Genomic DNA, 24,122 nt, shown 5'->3' with positions numbered 1-24,122 from the left:
AGGAGACCCCCCCCCCCCCCCCCATGTTATGTTACATAGTTACATAGTTAGTACGGTCGAAAAAAGACATATGTCCATCACGTTCAACCAGGGAATTAAGGGGTAGGGGTGTGGCGCGATATTGGGGAAGGGATGAGATTTTATATTTCTTCATAAGCATTAATCTTATTTTGTCAATTAGGAACATTCAGCACCCACCCGCTATCAAGGCAGCTGCCTATCATGTCATGCCCTACCTGCACAGGTGTGCTGGCTACTCAAATGATCCAATTAAGGAGGCCATTTAGTCAGCAGCAGCAGAAGTCCTGTGCCTGGACGCTCCAACAGGGGCCAGACACAAGCAGAAGCAGAAGCAGCAGAAGCAGCAGCAGCAGCACCTTTTGTTTTTTGGCTGCAGCAGCAGCAAGGCCCACAGGGCTGGCTAGCTGGCTAGCCAGCAAGCAGGTAGCAATGAAAGTAGGAATCTTTCTTTTTAACCCTGTAAGGGGGTGGTGCACTGTACCCGAAGATACTGCCATATCGGGTCAATGCATAGGGCGACGGAAGCAAGCTTCGAAATCGGCCCCCGTTCTCAAAAATCCATTTAATATATGGTCCCCAGATAGGGGACGTATCAGATATTAAACTGATAAGAACAGATACTACACTTGATCTTAGCCAAAAGGCCGAGAAGCGATAACCGTGAAAGGGGCGGGCCCAACAAGGTCCCCTTCATGGGCACTATCACTGCTTGCTGTCAGGGAGGCTGCCAGACAATTTTCCATGCACACTCTGGGCTGGGGGGCAGTCAACCACCAGTACACACAGCAGAACCTAAACCCATACCATTATTGCTAAGCAGCAAGACAGGGGCCCATTGCACTCCCACGGGGCCTTTTTAAATGCAATCCATAACCCGGATTTGCCAGGAACCCTTCTTACTCCTCCTACTTGCATGTGACACTGGGCTTAGGATCTGCATAGGAAACACACACACAAGCACACACCTACCTTTGTTGCCTGCAGATGCCTCCTTGGCTGTCCCCAAACGGTATCAAACCAACACCCACGGGAAGCTGTAAGCATAGAGGACATGCCTGCACCCCATTGGACTTACCTGTGTGGGTTAAATCCGGGTTATTTGACAACCTATGGCGGTGATGGTTCTGCTCAGGCAGAGCAGTGCTGATGCTCCTCATAAAGCTGTCGCTGCTGTGAAGGTTCTAGGTGACATCACAAATCCCTTTGGTTACATACACAACAAAGCTGGGTTGTTGTTGTTTACACTCTGCAAGGCCTGTGGAAGTGAGTGACATCATAGCACTGTAGTTCTGAGGGTTCAAGATGGATGCAACAATCTCCTGTTGCTTCTATGAAGGCCGTAATAGACGACATCACCAAACAGCTCCATAGTCACATACACAGCAAAGGAGAGATGTTGTTTACACCTAGTGATGTCAGTGGTATTGAGTGACATCACAGCACAGTGCTAAGGCTCCTGGGCCTGGACACAGCAGCGGCTGCAATATCTCAACGGAGAATACGTTTATATCTATGTGTGTGTGTGCGCATATATATATATATATATATATATATATATATATATATTTCTCCGCCGAAATCACTTTTAAACCCATTTCCACCTTTTTTTCCCTTCTCTTCCTCTTACTTTTTTTTCACGTTTTTTTACGTTTTTCTCCTTTTCGCCTCTTTTCTGGGCGTATTATTCTTCTTTTTCTTCTTTTTTTTCGTCTAATGCATACCCCATCAGTGCAGCAATGCTTATTCAATACCGCCAGCAGATGGAGACACTGGGGGATAATTTTCTAAGGATTTATACTGATTTTTCCTGTCTGAATTTGTCGCACAGAAAGTTGCAGGCCAAATATGTGTGACATTTCTGCGACTTTAGCTTCTAGAGCATTTTTACAACATTATACATAGGTGCTGAATACATAAAAAGCGACTGTTCAGCGACAGACAAGTCGCATCGGCTGAAAGTAGGCCAGAATGTCAGTCCATGTTGGAGCAGGTTTAGATACAGTCTAAAGCATAGATCTCAAAGTCTGTGCACAGAATTTAGCAAGGGCCTCGCACCTTCTGATGCATCAGGTAGGTGCACAATAGCATAGCCTAACCCTCTGTACTTTGGTCTATATTGATGCGGGACATAGACAGCCAGCTGATGACCAATCCATTAGTGCAATGGATGGCTGGAAGCATTTGTCTTTGCCTTTGCAATACCACAGAAGCAATGCATGGTCAATGTACAGCAATGACACACCTGTGTGAACAGCCAGGAGACCCCCCCCCCCCCCCCCCCATGTTATGTTACATAGTTACATAGTTAGTACGGTCGAAAAAAGACATATGTCCATCACGTTCAACCAGGGAATTAAGGGGTAGGGGTGTGGCGCGATATTGGGGAAGGGATGAGATTTTATATTTCTTCATAAGCATTAATCTTATTTTGTCAATTAGGAACATTCAGCACCCACCCGCTATCAAGGCAGCTGCCTATCATGTCATGCCCTACCTGCACAGGTGTGCTGGCTACTCAAATGATCCAATTAAGGAGGCCATTTAGTCAGCAGCAGCAGAAGTCCTGTGCCTGGACGCTCCAACAGGGGCCAGACACAAGCAGAAGCAGAAGCAGCAGAAGCAGCAGCAGCACCACCTTTTGTTTTTTGGCTGCAGCAGCAGCAAGGCCCACAGGGCTGGCTAGCTGGCTAGCCAGCAAGCAGGTAGCAATGAAAGTAGGAATCTTTCTTTTTAACCCTGTAAGGGGGTGGTGCACTGTACCCGAAGATACTGCCATATCGGGTCAATGCATAGGGCGACGGAAGCAAGCTTCGAAATCGGCCCCCGTTCTCAAAAATCCATTTAATATATGGTCCCCAGATAGGGGACGTATCAGATATTAAACTGATAAGAACAGATACTACACTTGATCTTAGCCAAAAGGCCGAGAAGCGATAACCGTGAAAGGGGCGGGCCCAACAAGGTCCCCTTCATGGGCACTATCACTGCTTGCTGTCAGGGAGGCTGCCAGACAATTTTCCATGCACACTCTGGGCTGGGGGGCAGTCAACCACCAGTACACACAGCAGAACCTAAACCCATACCATTATTGCTAAGCAGCAAGACAGGGGCCCATTGCACTCCCACGGGGCCTTTTTAAATGCAATCCATAACCCGGATTTGCCAGGAACCCTTCTTACTCCTCCTACTTGCATGTGACACTGGGCTTAGGATCTGCATAGGAAACACACACACAAGCACACACCTACCTTTGTTGCCTGCAGATGCCTCCTTGGCTGTCCCCAAACGGTATCAAACCAACACCCACGGGAAGCTGTAAGCATAGAGGACATGCCTGCACCCCATTGGACTTACCTGTGTGGGTTAAATCCGGGTTATTTGACAACCTATGGCGGTGATGGTTCTGCTCAGGCAGAGCAGTGCTGATGCTCCTCATAAAGCTGTCGCTGCTGTGAAGGTTCTAGGTGACATCACAAATCCCTTTGGTTACATACACAACAAAGCTGGGTTGTTGTTGTTTACACTCTGCAAGGCCTGTGGAAGTGAGTGACATCATAGCACTGTAGTTCTGAGGGTTCAAGATGGATGCAACAATCTCCTGTTGCTTCTATGAAGGCCGTAATAGACGACATCACCAAACAGCTCCATAGTCACATACACAGCAAAGGAGAGATGTTGTTTACACCTAGTGATGTCAGTGGTATTGAGTGACATCACAGCACAGTGCTAAGGCTCCTGGGCCTGGACACAGCAGCGGCTGCAATATCTCAACGGAGAATACGTTTATATCTATGTGTGTGTGTGCGCATATATATATATATATATATATATATATATATATATATATATATATATTTCTCCGCCGAAATCACTTTTAAACCCATTTCCACCTTTTTTTCCCTTCTCTTCCTCTTACTTTTTTTTCACGTTTTTTTACGTTTTTCTCCTTTTCGCCTCTTTTCTGGGCGTATTATTCTTCTTTTTCTTCTTTTTTTTCGTCTAATGCATACCCCATCAGTGCAGCAATGCTTATTCAATACCGCCAGCAGATGGAGACACTGGGGGATAATTTTCTAAGGATTTATACTGATTTTTCCTGTCTGAATTTGTCGCACAGAAAGTTGCAGGCCAAATATGTGTGACATTTCTGCGACTTTAGCTTCTAGAGCATTTTTACAACATTATACATAGGTGCTGAATACATAAAAAGCGACTGTTCAGCGACAGACAAGTCGCATCGGCTGAAAGTAGGCCAGAATGTCAGTCCATGTTGGAGCAGGTTTAGATACAGTCTAAAGCATAGATCTCAAAGTCTGTGCACAGAATTTAGCAAGGGCCTCGCACCTTCTGATGCATCAGGTAGGTGCACAATAGCATAGCCTAACCCTCTGTACTTTGGTCTATATTGATGCGGGACATAGACAGCCAGCTGATGACCAATCCATTAGTGCAATGGATGGCTGGAAGCATTTGTCTTTGCCTTTGCAATACCACAGAAGCAATGCATGGTCAATGTACAGCAATGACACACCTGTGTGAACAGCCAGGAGACCCCCCCCCCCCCCCCCCCATGTTATGTTACATAGTTACATAGTTAGTACGGTCGAAAAAAGACATATGTCCATCACGTTCAACCAGGGAATTAAGGGGTAGGGGTGTGGCGCGATATTGGGGAAGGGATGAGATTTTATATTTCTTCATAAGCATTAATCTTATTTTGTCAATTAGGAACATTCAGCACCCACCCGCTATCAAGGCAGCTGCCTATCATGTCATGCCCTACCTGCACAGGTGTGCTGGCTACTCAAATGATCCAATTAAGGAGGCCATTTAGTCAGCAGCAACAGAAGTCCTGTGCCTGGACGCTCCAACAGGGGCCAGACACAAGCAGAAGCAGAAGCAGCAGAAGCAGCAGCAGCACCACCTTTTGTTTTTTGGCTGCAGCAGCAGCAAGGCCCACAGGGCTGGCTAGCTGGCTAGCCAGCAAGCAGGTAGCAATGAAAGTAGGAATCTTTCTTTTTAACCCTGTAAGGGGGTGGTGCACTGTACCCGAAGATACTGCCATATCGGGTCAATGCATAGGGCGACGGAAGCAAGCTTCGAAATCGGCCCCCGTTCTCAAAAATCCATTTAATATATGGTCCCCAGATAGGGGACGTATCAGATATTAAACTGATAAGAACAGATACTACACTTGATCTTAGCCAAAAGGCCGAGAAGCGATAACCGTGAAAGGGGCGGGCCCAACAAGGTCCCCTTCATGGGCACTATCACTGCTTGCTGTCAGGGAGGCTGCCAGACAATTTTCCATGCACACTCTGGGCTGGGGGGCAGTCAACCACCAGTACACACAGCAGAACCTAAACCCATACCATTATTGCTAAGCAGCAAGACAGGGGCCCATTGCACTCCCACGGGGCCTTTTTAAATGCAATCCATAACCCGGATTTGCCAGGAACCCTTCTTACTCCTCCTACTTGCATGTGACACTGGGCTTAGGATCTGCATAGGAAACACACACACAAGCACACACCTACCTTTGTTGCCTGCAGATGCCTCCTTGGCTGTCCCCAAACGGTATCAAACCAACACCCACGGGAAGCTGTAAGCATAGAGGACATGCCTGCACCCCATTGGACTTACCTGTGTGGGTTAAATCCGGGTTATTTGACAACCTATGGCGGTGATGGTTCTGCTCAGGCAGAGCAGTGCTGATGCTCCTCATAAAGCTGTCGCTGCTGTGAAGGTTCTAGGTGACATCACAAATCCCTTTGGTTACATACACAACAAAGCTGGGTTGTTGTTGTTTACACTCTGCAAGGCCTGTGGAAGTGAGTGACATCATAGCACTGTAGTTCTGAGGGTTCAAGATGGATGCAACAATCTCCTGTTGCTTCTATGAAGGCCGTAATAGACGACATCACCAAACAGCTCCATAGTCACATACACAGCAAAGGAGAGATGTTGTTTACACCTAGTGATGTCAGTGGTATTGAGTGACATCACAGCACAGTGCTAAGGCTCCTGGGCCTGGACACAGCAGCGGCTGCAATATCTCAACGGAGAATACGTTTATATCTATGTGTGTGTGTGCGCATATATATATATATATATATATATATATATATATATATATTTCTCCGCCGAAATCACTTTTAAACCCATTTCCACCTTTTTTTCCCTTCTCTTCCTCTTACTTTTTTTTCACGTTTTTTTACGTTTTTCTCCTTTTCGCCTCTTTTCTGGGCGTATTATTCTTCTTTTTCTTCTTTTTTTTCGTCTAATGCATACCCCATCAGTGCAGCAATGCTTATTCAATACCGCCAGCAGATGGAGACACTGGGGGATAATTTTCTAAGGATTTATACTGATTTTTCCTGTCTGAATTTGTCGCACAGAAAGTTGCAGGCCAAATATGTGTGACATTTCTGCGACTTTAGCTTCTAGAGCATTTTTACAACATTATACATAGGTGCTGAATACATAAAAAGCGACTGTTCAGCGACAGACAAGTCGCATCGGCTGAAAGTAGGCCAGAATGTCAGTCCATGTTGGAGCAGGTTTAGATACAGTCTAAAGCATAGATCTCAAAGTCTGTGCACAGAATTTAGCAAGGGCCTCGCACCTTCTGATGCATCAGGTAGGTGCACAATAGCATAGCCTAACCCTCTGTACTTTGGTCTATATTGATGCGGGACATAGACAGCCAGCTGATGACCAATCCATTAGTGCAATGGATGGCTGGAAGCATTTGTCTTTGCCTTTGCAATACCACAGAAGCAATGCATGGTCAATGTACAGCAATGACACACCTGTGTGAACAGCCAGGAGACCCCCCCCCCCCCCCCCCCCCATGTTATGTTACATAGTTACATAGTTAGTACGGTCGAAAAAAGACATATGTCCATCACGTTCAACCAGGGAATTAAGGGGTAGGGGTGTGGCGCGATATTGGGGAAGGGATGAGATTTTATATTTCTTCATAAGCATTAATCTTATTTTGTCAATTAGGAACATTCAGCACCCACCCGCTATCAAGGCAGCTGCCTATCATGTCATGCCCTACCTGCACAGGTGTGCTGGCTACTCAAATGATCCAATTAAGGAGGCCATTTAGTCAGCAGCAGCAGAAGTCCTGTGCCTGGACGCTCCAACAGGGGCCAGACACAAGCAGAAGCAGAAGCAGCAGAAGCAGCACCTTTTGTTTTTTGGCTGCAGCAGCAGCAAGGCCCACAGGGCTGGCTAGCTGGCTAGCCAGCAAGCAGGTAGCAATGAAAGTAGGAATCTTTCTTTTTAACCCTGTAAGGGGGTGGTGCACTGTACCCGAAGATACTGCCATATCGGGTCAATGCATAGGGCGACGGAAGCAAGCTTCGAAATCGGCCCCCGTTCTCAAAAATCCATTTAATATATGGTCCCCAGATAGGGGACGTATCAGATATTAAACTGATAAGAACAGATACTACACTTGATCTTAGCCAAAAGGCCGAGAAGCGATAACCGTGAAAGGGGCGGGCCCAACAAGGTCCCCTTCATGGGCACTATCACTGCTTGCTGTCAGGGAGGCTGCCAGACAATTTTCCATGCACACTCTGGGCTGGGGGGCAGTCAACCACCAGTACACACAGCAGAACCTAAACCCATACCATTATTGCTAAGCAGCAAGACAGGGGCCCATTGCACTCCCACGGGGCCTTTTTAAATGCAATCCATAACCCGGATTTGCCAGGAACCCTTCTTACTCCTCCTACTTGCATGTGACACTGGGCTTAGGATCTGCATAGGAAACACACACACAAGCACACACCTACCTTTGTTGCCTGCAGATGCCTCCTTGGCTGTCCCCAAACGGTATCAAACCAACACCCACGGGAAGCTGTAAGCATAGAGGACATGCCTGCACCCCATTGGACTTACCTGTGTGGGTTAAATCCGGGTTATTTGACAACCTATGGCGGTGATGGTTCTGCTCAGGCAGAGCAGTGCTGATGCTCCTCATAAAGCTGTCGCTGCTGTGAAGGTTCTAGGTGACATCACAAATCCCTTTGGTTACATACACAACAAAGCTGGGTTGTTGTTGTTTACACTCTGCAAGGCCTGTGGAAGTGAGTGACATCATAGCACTGTAGTTCTGAGGGTTCAAGATGGATGCAACAATCTCCTGTTGCTTCTATGAAGGCCGTAATAGACGACATCACCAAACAGCTCCATAGTCACATACACAGCAAAGGAGAGATGTTGTTTACACCTAGTGATGTCAGTGGTATTGAGTGACATCACAGCACAGTGCTAAGGCTCCTGGGCCTGGACACAGCAGCGGCTGCAATATCTCAACGGAGAATACGTTTATATCTATGTGTGTGTGTGCGCATATATATATATATATATATATATATATATATATATTTCTCCGCCAAAATCACTTTTAAACCCATTTCCACCTTTTTTTCCCTTCTCTTCCTCTTACTTTTTTTTCACGTTTTTTTACGTTTTTCTCCTTTTCGCCTCTTTTCTGGGCGTATTATTCTTCTTTTTCTTCTTTTTTTTCGTCTAATGCATACCCCATCAGTGCAGCAATGCTTATTCAATACCGCCAGCAGATGGAGACACTGGGGGATAATTTTCTAAGGATTTATACTGATTTTTCCTGTCTGAATTTGTCGCACAGAAAGTTGCAGGCCAAATATGTGTGACATTTCTGCGACTTTAGCTTCTAGAGCATTTTTACAACATTATACATAGGTGCTGAATACATAAAAAGCGACTGTTCAGCGACAGACAAGTCGCATCGGCTGAAAGTAGGCCAGAATGTCAGTCCATGTTGGAGCAGGTTTAGATACAGTCTAAAGCATAGATCTCAAAGTCTGTGCACAGAATTTAGCAAGGGCCTCGCACCTTCTGATGCATCAGGTAGGTGCACAATAGCATAGCCTAACCCTCTGTACTTTGGTCTATATTGATGCGGGACATAGACAGCCAGCTGATGACCAATCCATTAGTGCAATGGATGGCTGGAAGCATTTGTCTTTGCCTTTGCAATACCACAGAAGCAATGCATGGTCAATGTACAGCAATGACACACCTGTGTGAACAGCCAGGAGACCCCCCCCATGTTATGTTACATAGTTACATAGTTAGTACGGTCGAAAAAAGACATATGTCCATCACGTTCAACCAGGGAATTAAGGGGTAGGGGTGTGGCGCGATATTGGGGAAGGGATGAGATTTTATATTTCTTCATAAGCATTAATCTTATTTTGTCAATTAGGAACATTCAGCACCCACCCGCTATCAAGGCAGCTGCCTATCATGTCATGCCCTACCTGCACAGGTGTGCTGGCTACTCAAATGATCCAATTAAGGAGGCCATTTAGTCAGCAGCAGCAGAAGTCCTGTGCCTGGACGCTCCAACAGGGGCCAGACACAAGCAGAAGCAGAAGCAGCAGAAGCAACAGCAGCACCACCTTTTGTTTTTTGGCTGCAGCAGCAGCAAGGCCCACAGGGCTGGCTAGCTGGCTAGCCAGCAAGCAGGTAGCAATGAAAGTAGGAATCTTTCTTTTTAACCCTGTAAGGGGGTGGTGCACTGTACCCGAAGATACTGCCATATCGGGTCAATGCATAGGGCGACGGAAGCAAGCTTCGAAATCGGCCCCCGTTCTCAAAAATCCATTTAATATATGGTCCCCAGATAGGGGACGTATCAGATATTAAACTGATAAGAACAGATACTACACTTGATCTTAGCCAAAAGGCCGAGAAGCGATAACCGTGAAAGGGGCGGGCCCAACAAGGTCCCCTTCATGGGCACTATCACTGCTTGCTGTCAGGGAGGCTGCCAGACAATTTTCCATGCACACTCTGGGCTGGGGGGCAGTCAACCACCAGTACACACAGCAGAACCTAAACCCATACCATTATTGCTAAGCAGCAAGACAGGGGCCCATTGCACTCCCACGGGGCCTTTTTAAATGCAATCCATAACCCGGATTTGCCAGGAACCCTTCTTACTCCTCCTACTTGCATGTGACACTGGGCTTAGGATCTGCATAGGAAACACACACACAAGCACACACCTACCTTTGTTGCCTGCAGATGCCTCCTTGGCTGTCCCCAAACGGTATCAAACCAACACCCACGGGAAGCTGTAAGCATAGAGGACATGCCTGCACCCCATTGGACTTACCTGTGTGGGTTAAATCCGGGTTATTTGACAACCTATGGCGGTGATGGTTCTGCTCAGGCAGAGCAGTGCTGATGCTCCTCATAAAGCTGTCGCTGCTGTGAAGGTTCTAGGTGACATCACAAATCCCTTTGGTTACATACACAACAAAGCTGGGTTGTTGTTGTTTACACTCTGCAAGGCCTGTGGAAGTGAGTGACATCATAGCACTGTAGTTCTGAGGGTTCAAGATGGATGCAACAATCTCCTGTTGCTTCTATGAAGGCCGTAATAGACGACATCACCAAACAGCTCCATAGTCACATACACAGCAAAGGAGAGATGTTGTTTACACCTAGTGATGTCAGTGGTATTGAGTGACATCACAGCACAGTGCTAAGGCTCCTGGGCCTGGACACAGCAGCGGCTGCAATATCTCAACGGAGAATACGTTTATATCTATGTGTGTGTGTGTGCATATATATATATATATATATATATATATATATATATATTTCTCCGCCGAAATCACTTTTAAACCCATTTCCACCTTTTTTTCCCTTCTCTTCCTCTTACTTTTTTTTCACGTTTTTTTACGTTTTTCTCCTTTTCGCCTCTTTTCTGGGCGTATTATTCTTCTTTTTCTTCTTTTTTTTCGTCTAATGCATACCCCATCAGTGCAGCAATGCTTATTCAATACCGCCAGCAGATGGAGACACTGGGGGATAATTTTCTAAGGATTTATACTGATTTTTCCTGTCTGAATTTGTCGCACAGAAAGTTGCAGGCCAAATATGTGTGACATTTCTGCGACTTTAGCTTCTAGAGCATTTTTACAACATTATACATAGGTGCTGAATACATAAAAAGCGACTGTTCAGCGACAGACAAGTCGCATTGGCTGAAAGTAGGCCAGAATGTCAGTCCATGTTGGAGCAGGTTTAGATACAGTCTAAAGCATAGATCTCAAAGTCTGTGCACAGAATTTAGCAAGGGCCTCGCACCTTCTGATGCATCAGGTAGGTGCACAATAGCATAGCCTAACCCTCTGTACTTTGGTCTATATTGATGCGGGACATAGACAGCCAGCTGATGACCAATCCATTAGTGCAATGGATGGCTGGAAGCATTTGTCTTTGCCTTTGCAATACCACAGAAGCAATGCATGGTCAATGTACAGCAATGACACACCTGTGTGAACAGCCAGGAGACCCCCCCCATGTTATGTTACATAGTTACATAGTTAGTACGGTCGAAAAAAGACATATGTCCATCACGTTCAACCAGGGAATTAAGGGGTAGGGGTGTGGCGCGATATTGGGGAAGGGATGAGATTTTATATTTCTTCATAAGCATTAATCTTATTTTGTCAATTAGGAACATTCAGCACCCACCCGCTATCAAGGCAGCTGCCTATCATGTCATACCCTACCTGCACAGGTGTGCTGGCTACTCAAATGATCCAATTAAGGAGGCCATTTAGTCAGCAGCAGCAGAAGTCCTGTGCCTGGACGCTCCAACAGGGGCCAGACACAAGCAGAAGCAGAAGCAGCAGAAGCAACAGCAGCACCACCTTTTGTTTTTTGGCTGCAGCAGCAGCAAGGCCCACAGGGCTGGCTAGCTGGCTAGCCAGCAAGCAGGTAGCAATGAAAGTAGGAATCTTTCTTTTTAACCCTGTAAGGGGGTGGTGCACTGTACCCGAAGATACTGCCATATCGGGTCAATGCATAGGGCGACGGAAGCAAGCTTCGAAATCGGCCCCCGTTCTCAAAAATCCATTTAATATATGGTCCCCAGATAGGGGACGTATCAGATATTAAACTGATAAGAACAGATACTACACTTGATCTTAGCCAAAAGGCCGAGAAGCGATAACCGTGAAAGGGGCGGGCCCAACAAGGTCCCCTTCATGGGCACTATCACTGCTTGCTGTCAGGGAGGCTGCCAGACAATTTTCCATGCACACTCTGGGCTGGGGGGCAGTCAACCACCAGTACACACAGCAGAACCTAAACCCATACCATTATTGCTAAGCAGCAAGACAGGGGCCCATTGCACTCCCACGGGGCCTTTTTAAATGCAATCCATAACCCGGATTTGCCAGGAACCCTTCTTACTCCTCCTACTTGCATGTGACACTGGGCTTAGGATCTGCATAGGAAACACACACACAAGCACACACCTACCTTTGTTGCCTGCAGATGCCTCCTTGGCTGTCCCCAAACGGTATCAAACCAACACCCACGGGAAGCTGTAAGCATAGAGGACATGCCTGCACCCCATTGGACTTACCTGTGTGGGTTAAATCCGGGTTATTTGACAACCTATGGCGGTGATGGTTCTGCTCAGGCAGAGCAGTGCTGATGCTCCTCATAAAGCTGTCGCTGCTGTGAAGGTTCTAGGTGACATCACAAATCCCTTTGGTTACATACACAACAAAGCTGGGTTGTTGTTGTTTACACTCTGCAAGGCCTGTGGAAGTGAGTGACATCATAGCACTGTAGTTCTGAGGGTTCAAGATGGATGCAACAATCTCCTGTTGCTTCTATGAAGGCCGTAATAGACGACATCACCAAACAGCTCCATAGTCACATACACAGCAAAGGAGAGATGTTGTTTACACCTAGTGATGTCAGTGGTATTGAGTGACATCACAGCACAGTGCTAAGGCTCCTGGGCCTGGACACAGCAGCGGCTGCAATATCTCAACGGAGAATACGTTTATATCTATGTGTGTGTGTGCGCATATATATATATATATATATATATATATATATATATCTCCGCCGAAATCACTTTTAAACCCATTTCCACCTTTTTTTCCCTTCTCTTCCTCTTACTTTTTTTTCACGTTTTTTTACGTTTTTCTCCTTTTCGCCTCTTTTCTGGGCGTATTATTCTTCTTTTTCTTCTTTTTTTTCGTCTAATGCATACCCCATCAGTGCAGCAATGCTTATTCAATACCGCCAGCAGATGGAGACACTGGGGGATAATTTTCTAAGGATTTATACTGATTTTTCCTGTCTGAATTTGTCGCACAGAAAGTTGCAGGCCAAATATGTGTGACATTTCTGCGACTTTAGCTTCTAGAGCATTTTTACAACATTATACATAGGTGCTGAATACATAAAAAGCGACTGTTCAGCGACAGACAAGTCGCATCGGCTGAAAGTAGGCCAGAATGTCAGTCCATGTTGGAGCAGGTTTAGATACAGTCTAAAGCATAGATCTCAAAGTCTGTGCACAGAATTTAGCAAGGGCCTCGCACCTTCTGATGCATCAGGTAGGTGCACAATAGCATAGCCTAACCCTCTGTACTTTGGTCTATATTGATGCGGGACATAGACAGCCAGCTGATGACCAATCCATTAGTGCAATGGATGGCTGGAAGCATTTGTCTTTGCCTTTGCAATACCACAGAAGCAATGCATGGTCAATGTACAGCAATGACACACCTGTGTGAACAGCCAGGAGACCCCCCCCCCCCCATGTTATGTTACATAGTTACATAGTTAGTACGGTCGAAAAAAGACATATGTCCATCACGTTCAACCAGGGAATTAAGGGGTAGGGGTGTGGCGCGATATTGGGGAAGGGATGAGATTTTATATTTCTTCATAAGCATTAATCTTATTTTGTCAATTAGGAACATTCAGCACCCACCCGCTATCAAGGTAGCTGCCTATCATGTCATGCCCTACCTGCACAGGTGTGCTGGCTACTCAAATGATCCAATTAAGGAGGCCATTTAGTCAGCAGCAGCAGAAGTCCTGTGCCTGGACGCTCCAACAGGGGCCAGACACAAGCAGAAGCAGAAGCAGCAGAAGCAGCAGCAGCACCACCTTTTGTTTTTTGGCTGCAGCAGCAGCAAGGCCCACAGGGCTGGCTAGCTGGCTAGCCAGCAAGCAGGTAGCAATGAAAGTAGGAATCTTTCTTTTTAACCCTGTAAGGGGGTGGTGCACTGTACCCGAAGATACTGCCATATCGGGTCAATGCATAGGGCGACGGAAGCAAGCTTCGAAATCGGCCCCCGTTCTCAAAAATCCATTTAATATATGGTCCCCAGATAGGGGACGTATCAGATATTAAACTGATAAGAACAGATACTACACTTGATCTTAGCCAAAAGGCCGAGAAGCGATAACCGTGAAAGGGGCGGGCCCAACAAGGTCCCCTTCATGGGCACTATCACTGCTTGCTGTCAGGGAGGCTGCCAGACAATTTTCCATGCACACTCTGGGCTGGGGGGCAGTCAACCACCAGTACACACAGCAGAACCTAAACCCATACCATTATTGCTAAGCAGCAAGACAGGGGCCCATTGCACTCCCACGGGGCCTTTTTAAATGCAATCCATAACCCGGATTTGCCAGGAACCCTTCTTACTCCTCCTACTTGCATGTGACACTGGGCTTAGGATCTGCATAGGAAACACACACACAAGCACACACCTACCTTTGTTGCCTGCAGATGCCTCCTTGGCTGTCCCCAAACGGTATCAAACCAACACCCACGGGAAGCTGTAAGCATAGAGGACATGCCTGCACCCCATTGGACTTACCTGTGTGGGTTAAATCCGGGTTATTTGACAACCTATGGCGGTGATGGTTCTGCTCAGGCAGAGCAGTGCTGATGCTCCTCATAAAGCTGTCGCTGCTGTGAAGGTTCTAGGTGACATCACAAATCCCTTTGGTTACATACACAACAAAGCTGGGTTGTTGTTGTTTACACTCTGCAAGGCCTGTGGAAGTGAGTGACATCATAGCACTGTAGTTCTGAGGGTTCAAGATGGATGCAACAATCTCCTGTTGCTTCTATGAAGGCCGTAATAGACGACATCACCAAACAGCTCCATAGTCACATACACAGCAAAGGAGAGATGTTGTTTACACCTAGTGATGTCAGTGGTATTGAGTGACATCACAGCACAGTGCTAAGGCTCCTGGGCCTGGACACAGCAGCGGCTGCAATATCTCAACGGAGAATACGTTTATATCTATGTGTGTGTGTGCGCATATATATATATATATATATATATATATATATATATATATATATTTCTCCGCCGAAATCACTTTTAAACCCATTTCCACCTTTTTTTCCCTTCTCTTCCTCTTACTTTTTTTTCACGTTTTTTTACGTTTTTCTCCTTTTCGCCTCTTTTCTGGGCGTATTATTCTTCTTTTTCTTCTTTTTTTTCGTCTAATGCATACCCCATCAGTGCAGCAATGCTTATTCAATACCGCCAGCAGATGGAGACACTGGGGGATAATTTTCTAAGGATTTATACTGATTTTTCCTGTCTGAATTTGTCGCACAGAAAGTTGCAGGCCAAATATGTGTGACATTTCTGCGACTTTAGCTTCTAGAGCATTTTTACAACATTATACATAGGTGCTGAATACATAAAAAGCGACTGTTCAGCGACAGACAAGTCGCATCGGCTGAAAGTAGGCCAGAATGTCAGTCCATGTTGGAGCAGGTTTAGATACAGTCTAAAGCATAGATCTCAAAGTCTGTGCACAGAATTTAGCAAGGGCCTCGCACCTTCTGATGCATCAGGTAGGTGCACAATAGCATAGCCTAACCCTCTGTACTTTGGTCTATATTGATGCGGGACATAGACAGCCAGCTGATGACCAATCCATTAGTGCAATGGATGGCTGGAAGCATTTGTCTTTGCCTTTGCAATACCACAGAAGCAATGCATGGTCAATGTACAGCAATGACACACCTGTGTGAACAGCCAGGAGACCCCCCCCCCCCCCCCCCCATGTTATGTTACATAGTTACATAGTTAGTACGGTCGAAAAAAGACATATGTCCATCACGTTCAACCAGGGAATTAAGGGGTAGGGGTGTGGCGCGATATTGGGGAAGGGATGAGATTTTATATTTCTTCATAAGCATTAATCTTATTTTGTCAATTAGGAACATTCAGCACCCACCCGCTATCAAGGCAGCTGCCTATCATGTCATGCCCTACCTGCACAGGTGTGCTGGCTACTCAAATGATCCAATTAAGGAGGCCATTTAGTCAGCAGCAGCAGAAGTCCTGTGCCTGGACGCTCCAACAGGGGCCAGACACAAGCAGAAGCAGAAGCAGCAGAAGCAGCAGCAGCACCACCTTTTGTTTTTTGGCTGCAGCAGCAGCAAGGCCCACAGGGCTGGCTAGCTGGCTAGCCAGCAAGCAGGTAGCAATGAAAGTAGGAATCTTTCTTTTTAACCCTGTAAGGGGGTGGTGCACTGTACCCGAAGATACTGCCATATCGGGTCAATGCATAGGGCGACGGAAGCAAGCTTCGAAATCGGCCCCCGTTCTCAAAAATCCATTTAATATATGGTCCCCAGATAGGGGACGTATCAGATATTAAACTGATAAGAACAGATACTACACTTGATCTTAGCCAAAAGGCCGAGAAGCGATAACCGTGAAAGGGGCGGGCCCAACAAGGTCCCCTTCATGGGCACTATCACTGCTTGCTGTCAGGGAGGCTGCCAGACAATTTTCCATGCACACTCTGGGCTGGGGGGCAGTCTACCACCAGTACACACAGCAGAACCTAAACCCATACCATTATTGCTAAGCAGCAAGACAGGGGCCCATTGCACTCCCACGGGGCCTTTTTAAATGCAATCCATAACCCGGATTTGCCAGGAACCCTTCTTACTCCTCCTACTTGCATGTGACACTGGGCTTAGGATCTGCATAGGAAACACACACACAAGCACACACCTACCTTTGTTGCCTGCAGATGCCTCCTTGGCTGTCCCCAAACGGTATCAAACCAACACCCACGGGAAGCTGTAAGCATAGAGGACATGCCTGCACCCCATTGGACTTACCTGTGTGGGTTAAATCCGGGTTATTTGACAACCTATGGCGGTGATGGTTCTGCTCAGGCAGAGCAGTGCTGATGCTCCTCATAAAGCTGTCGCTGCTGTGAAGGTTCTAGGTGACATCACAAATCCCTTTGGTTACATACACAACAAAGCTGGGTTGTTGTTGTTTACACTCTGCAAGGCCTGTGGAAGTGAGTGACATCATAGCACTGTAGTTCTGAGGGTTCAAGATGGATGCAACAATCTCCTGTTGCTTCTATGAAGGCCGTAATAGACGACATCACCAAACAGCTCCATAGTCACATACACAGCAAAGGAGAGATGTTGTTTACACCTAGTGATGTCAGTGGTATTGAGTGACATCACAGCACAGTGCTAAGGCTCCTGGGCCTGGACACAGCAGCGGCTGCAATATCTCAACGGAGAATACGTTTATATCTATGTGTGTGTGTGCGCATATATATATATATATATATATATATATATATATATATATATTTCTCCGCCGAAATCACTTTTAAACCCATTTCCACCTTTTTTTCCCTTCTCTTCCTCTTACTTTTTTTTCACGTTTTTTTACGTTTTTCTCCTTTTCGCCTCTTTTCTGGGCGTATTATTCTTCTTTTTCTTCTTTTTTTTCGTCTAATGCATACCCCATCAGTGCAGCAATGCTTATTCAATACCGCCAGCAGATGGAGACACTGGGGGATAATTTTCTAAGGATTTATACTGATTTTTCCTGTCTGAATTTGTCGCACAGAAAGTTGCAGGCCAAATATGTGTGACATTTCTGCGACTTTAGCTTCTAGAGCATTTTTACAACATTATACATAGGTGCTGAATACATAAAAAGCGACTGTTCAGCGACAGACAAGTCGCATCGGCTGAAAGTAGGCCAGAATGTCAGTCCATGTTGGAGCAGGTTTAGATACAGTCTAAAGCATAGATCTCAAAGTCTGTGCACAGAATTTAGCAAGGGCCTCGCACCTTCTGATGCATCAGGTAGGTGCACAATAGCATAGCCTAACCCTCTGTACTTTGGTCTATATTGATGCGGGACATAGACAGCCAGCTGATGACCAATCCATTAGTGCAATGGATGGCTGGAAGCATTTGTCTTTGCCTTTGCAATACCACAGAAGCAATGCATGGTCAATGTACAGCAATGACACACCTGTGTGAACAGCCAGGAGACCCCCCCCCCCCCCCCCATGTTATGTTACATAGTTACATAGTTAGTACGGTCGAAAAAAGACATATGTCCATCACGTTCAACCAGGGAATTAAGGGGTAGGGGTGTGGCGCGATATTGGGGAAGGGATGAGATTTTATATTTCTTCATAAGCATTAATCTTATTTTGTCAATTAGGAACATTCAGCACCCACCCGCTATCAAGGCAGCTGCCTATCATGTCATGCCCTACCTGCACAGGTGTGCTGGCTACTCAAATGATCCAATTAAGGAGGCCATTTAGTCAGCAGCAGCAGAAGTCCTGTGCCTGGACGCTCCAACAGGGGCCAGACACAAGCAGAAGCAGAAGCAGCAGAAGCAGCAGCAGCACCACCTTTTGTTTTTTGGCTGCAGCAGCAGCAAGGCCCACAGGGCTGGCTAGCTGGCTAGCCAGCAAGCAGGTAGCAATGAAAGTAGGAATCTTTCTTTTTAACCCTGTAAGGGGGTGGTGCACTGTACCCGAAGATACTGCCATATCGGGTCAATGCATAGGGCGACGGAAGCAAGCTTCGAAATCGGCCCCCGTTCTCAAAAATCCATTTAATATATGGTCCCCAGATAGGGGACGTATCAGATATTAAACTGATAAGAACAGATACTACACTTGATCTTAGCCAAAAGGCCGAGAAGCGATAACCGTGAAAGGGGCGGGGCCAACAAGGTCCCCTTCATGGGCACTATCACTGCTTGCTGTCAGGGAGGCTGCCAGACAATTTTCCATGCACACTCTGGGCTGGGGGGCAGTCAACCACCAGTACACACAGCAGAACCTAAACCCATACCATTATTGCTAAGCAGCAAGACAGGGGCCCATTGCACTCCCACGGGGCCTTTTTAAATGCAATCCATAACCCGGATTTGCCAGGAACCCTTCTTACTCCTCCTACTTGCATGTGACACTGGGCTTAGGATCTGCATAGGAAACACACACACAAGCACACACCTACCTTTGTTGCCTGCAGATGCCTCCTTGGCTGTCCCCAAACGGTATCAAACCAACACCCACGGGAAGCTGTAAGCATAGAGGACATGCCTGCACCCCATTGGACTTACCTGTGTGGGTTAAATCCGGGTTATTTGACAACCTATGGCGGTGATGGTTCTGCTCAGGCAGAGCAGTGCTGATGCTCCTCATAAAGCTGTCGCTGCTGTGAAGGTTCTAGGTGACATCACAAATCCCTTTGGTTACATACACAACAAAGCTGGGTTGTTGTTGTTTACACTCTGCAAGGCCTGTGGAAGTGAGTGACATCATAGCACTGTAGTTCTGAGGGTTCAAGATGGATGCAACAATCTCCTGTTGCTTCTATGAAGGCCGTAATAGACGACATCACCAAACAGCTCCATAGTCACATACACAGCAAAGGAGAGATGTTGTTTACACCTAGTGATGTCAGTGGTATTGAGTGACATCACAGCACAGTGCTAAGGCTCCTGGGCCTGGACACAGCAGCGGCTGCAATATCTCAACGGAGAATACGTTTATATCTATGTGTGTGTGTGCGCATATATATATATATATATATATATATATATATATATATATATATATATTTCTCCACCGAAATCACTTTTAAACCCATTTCCACCTTTTTTTCCCTTCTCTTCCTCTTACTTTTTTTTCACGTTTTTTTACGTTTTTCTCCTTTTCGCCTCTTTTCTGGGCGTATTATTCTTCTTTTTCTTCTTTTTTTTCGTCTAATGCATACCCCATCAGTGCAGCAATGCTTATTCAATACCGCCAGCAGATGGAGACACTGGGGGATAATTTTCTAAGGATTTATACTGATTTTTCCTGTCTGAATTTGTCGCACAGAAAGTTGCAGGCCAAATATGTGTGACATTTCTGCGACTTTAGCTTCTAGAGCATTTTTACAACATTATACATAGGTGCTGAATACATAAAAAGCGACTGTTCAGCGACAGACAAGTCGCATCGGCTGAAAGTAGGCCAGAATGTCAGTCCATGTTGGAGCAGGTTTAGATACAGTCTAAAGCATAGATCTCAAAGTCTGTGCACAGAATTTAGCAAGGGCCTCGCACCTTCTGATGCATCAGGTAGGTGCACAATAGCATAGCCTAACCCTCTGTACTTTGGTCTATATTGATGTGGGACATAGACAGCCAGCTGATGACCAATCCATTAGTGCAATGGATGGCTGGAAGCATTTGTCTTTGCCTTTGCAATACCACAGAAGCAATGCATGGTCAATGTACAGCAATGACACACCTGTGTGAACAGCCAGGAGTACCCCCCCCCCCCCCCCCCCCCCCCATGTTATGTTACATAGTTACATAGTTAGTACGGTCGAAAAAAGACATATGTCCATCACGTTCAACCAGGGAATTAAGGGGTAGGGGTGTGGCGCGATATTGGGGAAGGGATGAGATTTTATATTTCTTCATAAGCATTAATCTTATTTTGTCAATTAGGAACATTCAGCACCCACCCGCTATCAAGGCAGCTGCCTATCATGTCATGCCCTACCTGCACAGGTGTGCTGGCTACTCAAATGATCCAATTAAGGAGGCCATTTAGTCAGCAGCAGCAGAAGTCCTGTGCCTGGACGCTCCAACAGGGGCCAGACACAAGCAGAAGCAGAAGCAGCAGAAGCAGCAGCAGCACCACCTTTTGTTTTTTGGCTGCAGCAGCAGCAAGGCCCACAGGGCTGGCTAGCTGGCTAGCCATCAAGCAGGTAGCAATGAAAGTAGGAATCTTTCTTTTTAACCCTGTAAGGGGGTGGTGCACTGTACCCGAAGATACTGCCATATCGGGTCAATGCATAGGGCGACGGAAGCAAGCTTCGAAATCGGCCCCCGTTCTCAAAAATCCATTTAATATATGGTCCCCAGATAGGGGACGTATCAGATATTAAACTGATAAGAACAGATACTACACTTGATCTTAGCCAAAAGGCCGAGAAGCGATAACCGTGAAAGGGGCGGGCCCAACAAGGTCCCCTTCATGGGCACTATCACTGCTTGCTGTCAGGGAGGCTGCCAGACAATTTTCCATGCACACTCTGGGCTGGGGGGCAGTCAACCACCAGTACACACAGCAGAACCTAAACCCATACCATTATTGCTAAGCAGCAAGACAGGGGCCCATTGCACTCCCACGGGGCCTTTTTAAATGCAATCCATAACCCGGATTTGCCAGGAACCCTTCTTACTCCTCCTACTTGCATGTGACACTGGGCTTAGGATCTGCATAGGAAACACACACACAAGCACACACCTACCTTTGTTGCCTGCAGATGCCTCCTTGGCTGTCCCCAAACGGTATCAAACCAACACCCACGGGAAGCTGTAAGCATAGAGGACATGCCTGCACCCCATTGGACTTACCTGTGTGGGTTAAATCCGGGTTATTTGACAACCTATGGCGGTGATGGTTCTGCTCAGGCAGAGCAGTGCTGATGCTCCTCATAAAGCTGTCGCTGCTGTGAAGGTTCTAGGTGACATCACAAATCCCTTTGGTTACATACACAACAAAGCTGGGTTGTTGTTGTTTACACTCTGCAAGGCCTGTGGAAGTGAGTGACATCATAGCACTGTAGTTCTGAGGGTTCAAGATGGATGCAACAATCTCCTGTTGCTTCTATGAAGGCCGTAATAGACGACATCACCAAACAGCTCCATAGTCACATACACAGCAAAGGAGAGATGTTGTTTACACCTAGTGATGTCAGTGGTATTGAGTGACATCACAGCACAGTGCTAAGGCTCCTGGGCCTGGACACAGCAGCGGCTGCAATATTTCAACGGAGAATACGTTTATATCTATGTGTGTGTGTGCGCATATATATATATATATATATATATATATATATATATATATATTTCTCCGCCGAAATCACTTTTAAACCCATTTCCACCTTTTTTTCCCTTCTCTTCCTCTTACTTTTTTTTCACGTTTTTTTACGTTTTTCTCCTTTTCGCCTCTTTTCTGGGCGTATTATTCTTCTTTTTCTTCTTTTTTTTCGTCTAATGCATACCCCATCAGTGCAGCAATGCTTATTCAATACCGCCAGCAGATGGAGACACTGGGGGATAATTTTCTAAGGATTTATACTGATTTTTCCTGTCTGAATTTGTCGCACAGAAAGTTGCAGGCCAAATATGTGTGACATTTCTGCGACTTTAGCTTCTAGAGCATTTTTACAACATTATACATAGGTGCTGAATACATAAAAAGCGACTGTTCAGCGACAGACAAGTCGCATCGGCTGAAAGTAGGCCAGAATGTCAGTCCATGTTGGAGCAGGTTTAGATACAGTCTAAAGCATAGATCTCAAAGTCTGTGCACAGAATTTAGCAAGGGCCTCGCACCTTCTGATGCATCAGGTAGGTGCACAATAGCATAGCCTAACCCTCTGTACTTTGGTCTATATTGATGCGGGACATAGACAGCCAGCTGATGACCAATCCATTAGTGCAATGGATGGCTGGAAGCATTTGTCTTTGCCTTTGCAATACCACAGAAGCAATGCATGGTCAATGTACAGCAATGACACACCTGTGTGAACAGCCAGGAGACCCCCCCCCCCATGTTATGTTACATAGTTACATAGTTAGTACGGTCGAAAAAAGACATATGTCCATCACGTTCAACCAGGGAATTAAGGGGTAGGGGTGTGGCGCGATATTGGGGAAGGGATGAGATTTTATATTTCTTCATAAGCATTAATCTTATTTTGTCAATTAGGAACATTCAGCACCCACCCGCTATCAAGGCAGCTGCCTATCATGTCATGCCCTACCTGCACAGGTGTGCTGGCTACTCAAATGATCCAATTAAGGAGGCCATTTAGTCAGCAGCAGCAGAAGTCCTGTGCCTGGACGCTCCAACAGGGGCCAGACACAAGCAGAAGCAGAAGCAGCAGAAGCAGCAGCAGCACCACCTTTTGTTTTTTGGCTGCAGCAGCAGCAAGGCCCACAGGGCTGGCTAGCTGGCTAGCCAGCAAGCAGGTAGCAATGAAAGTAGGAATCTTTCTTTTTAACCCTGTAAGGGGGTGGTGCACTGTACCCGAAGATACTGCCATATCGGGTCAATGCATAGGGCGACGGAAGCAAGCTTCGAAATCGGCCCCCGTTCTCAAAAATCCATTTAATATATGGTCCCCAGATAGGGGACGTATCAGATATTAAACTGATAAGAACAGATACTACACTTGATCTTAGCCAAAAGGCCGAGAAGCGATAACCGTGAAAGGGGCGGGCCCAACAAGGTCCCCTTCATGGGCACTATCACTGCTTGCTGTCAGGGAGGCTGCCAGACAATTTTCCATGCACACTCTGGGCTGGGGGGCAGTCAACCACCAGTACACACAGCAGAACCTAAACCCATACCATTATTGCTAAGCAGCAAGACAGGGGCCCATTGCACTCCCACGGGGCCTTTTTAAATGCAATCCATAACCCGGATTTGCCAGGAACCCTTCTTACTCCTCCTACTTGCATGTGACACTGGGCTTAGGATCTGCATAGGAAACACACACACAAGCACACACCTACCTTTGTTGCCTGCAGATGCCTCCTTGGCTGTCCCCAAACGGTATCAAACCAACACCCACGGGAAGCTGTAAGCATAGAGGACATGCCTGCACCCCATTGGACTTACCTGTGTGGGTTAAATCCGGGTTATTTGACAACCTATGGCGGTGATGGTTCTGCTCAGGCAGAGCAGTGCTGATGCTCCTCATAAAGCTGTCGCTGCTGTGAAGGTTCTAGGTGACATCACAAATCCCTTTGGTTACATACACAACAAAGCTGGGTTGTTGTTGTTTACACTCTGCAAGGCCTGTGGAAGTGAGTGACATCATAGCACTGTAGTTCTGAGGGTTCAAGATGGATGCAACAATCTCC

General features: G+C 46.4%; 11 non-coding genes across 11 annotated transcripts; all 11 read right to left on the bottom strand.

Annotated features, from left to right (window-relative positions):
- Positions 1-486: 486 nt before the first annotated feature.
- LOC130325733 (U2 spliceosomal RNA) lies at positions 487-677 on the bottom strand. The gene has a single exon (XR_008870493.1). It is a non-coding gene; the product is annotated as a U2 spliceosomal RNA (small nuclear RNA).
- A 2,088-nt stretch (positions 678-2,765) lies between these two features.
- LOC130325732 (U2 spliceosomal RNA) lies at positions 2,766-2,956 on the bottom strand. The gene has a single exon (XR_008870492.1). It is a non-coding gene; the product is annotated as a U2 spliceosomal RNA (small nuclear RNA).
- Positions 2,957-5,054: 2,098 nt separating this feature from the next.
- LOC130325731 (U2 spliceosomal RNA) lies at positions 5,055-5,245 on the bottom strand. The gene has a single exon (XR_008870491.1). It is a non-coding gene; the product is annotated as a U2 spliceosomal RNA (small nuclear RNA).
- Positions 5,246-7,328: 2,083 nt separating this feature from the next.
- LOC130325730 (U2 spliceosomal RNA) lies at positions 7,329-7,519 on the bottom strand. The gene has a single exon (XR_008870490.1). It is a non-coding gene; the product is annotated as a U2 spliceosomal RNA (small nuclear RNA).
- A 2,075-nt stretch (positions 7,520-9,594) lies between these two features.
- Positions 9,595-9,785, bottom strand: LOC130325729 (U2 spliceosomal RNA). The gene has a single exon (XR_008870489.1). It is a non-coding gene; the product is annotated as a U2 spliceosomal RNA (small nuclear RNA).
- A 2,077-nt stretch (positions 9,786-11,862) lies between these two features.
- LOC130325728 (U2 spliceosomal RNA) lies at positions 11,863-12,053 on the bottom strand. Its single transcript, XR_008870488.1, has one exon. It is a non-coding gene; the product is annotated as a U2 spliceosomal RNA (small nuclear RNA).
- A 2,078-nt stretch (positions 12,054-14,131) lies between these two features.
- LOC130325741 (U2 spliceosomal RNA) lies at positions 14,132-14,322 on the bottom strand. The gene has a single exon (XR_008870500.1). It is a non-coding gene; the product is annotated as a U2 spliceosomal RNA (small nuclear RNA).
- Positions 14,323-16,416: 2,094 nt separating this feature from the next.
- LOC130325740 (U2 spliceosomal RNA) lies at positions 16,417-16,607 on the bottom strand. The gene has a single exon (XR_008870499.1). It is a non-coding gene; the product is annotated as a U2 spliceosomal RNA (small nuclear RNA).
- A 2,090-nt stretch (positions 16,608-18,697) lies between these two features.
- LOC130325739 (U2 spliceosomal RNA) lies at positions 18,698-18,888 on the bottom strand. Its single transcript, XR_008870498.1, has one exon. It is a non-coding gene; the product is annotated as a U2 spliceosomal RNA (small nuclear RNA).
- A 2,104-nt stretch (positions 18,889-20,992) lies between these two features.
- On the bottom strand, positions 20,993-21,183 carry LOC130325738 (U2 spliceosomal RNA). The gene has a single exon (XR_008870497.1). It is a non-coding gene; the product is annotated as a U2 spliceosomal RNA (small nuclear RNA).
- A 2,084-nt stretch (positions 21,184-23,267) lies between these two features.
- LOC130325727 (U2 spliceosomal RNA) lies at positions 23,268-23,458 on the bottom strand. The gene has a single exon (XR_008870487.1). It is a non-coding gene; the product is annotated as a U2 spliceosomal RNA (small nuclear RNA).
- Positions 23,459-24,122: the final 664 nt, after the last annotated feature.

This window comes from Hyla sarda, unplaced genomic scaffold (genome assembly GCF_029499605.1).
Source record: "Hyla sarda isolate aHylSar1 unplaced genomic scaffold, aHylSar1.hap1 scaffold_2745, whole genome shotgun sequence".
NCBI lineage: Eukaryota > Metazoa > Chordata > Amphibia > Anura > Hylidae > Hyla > Hyla sarda.
The sequence above is the reverse complement of the archived record's forward strand: the minus strand, read 5'-3'. Positions and strand labels throughout refer to the sequence as shown.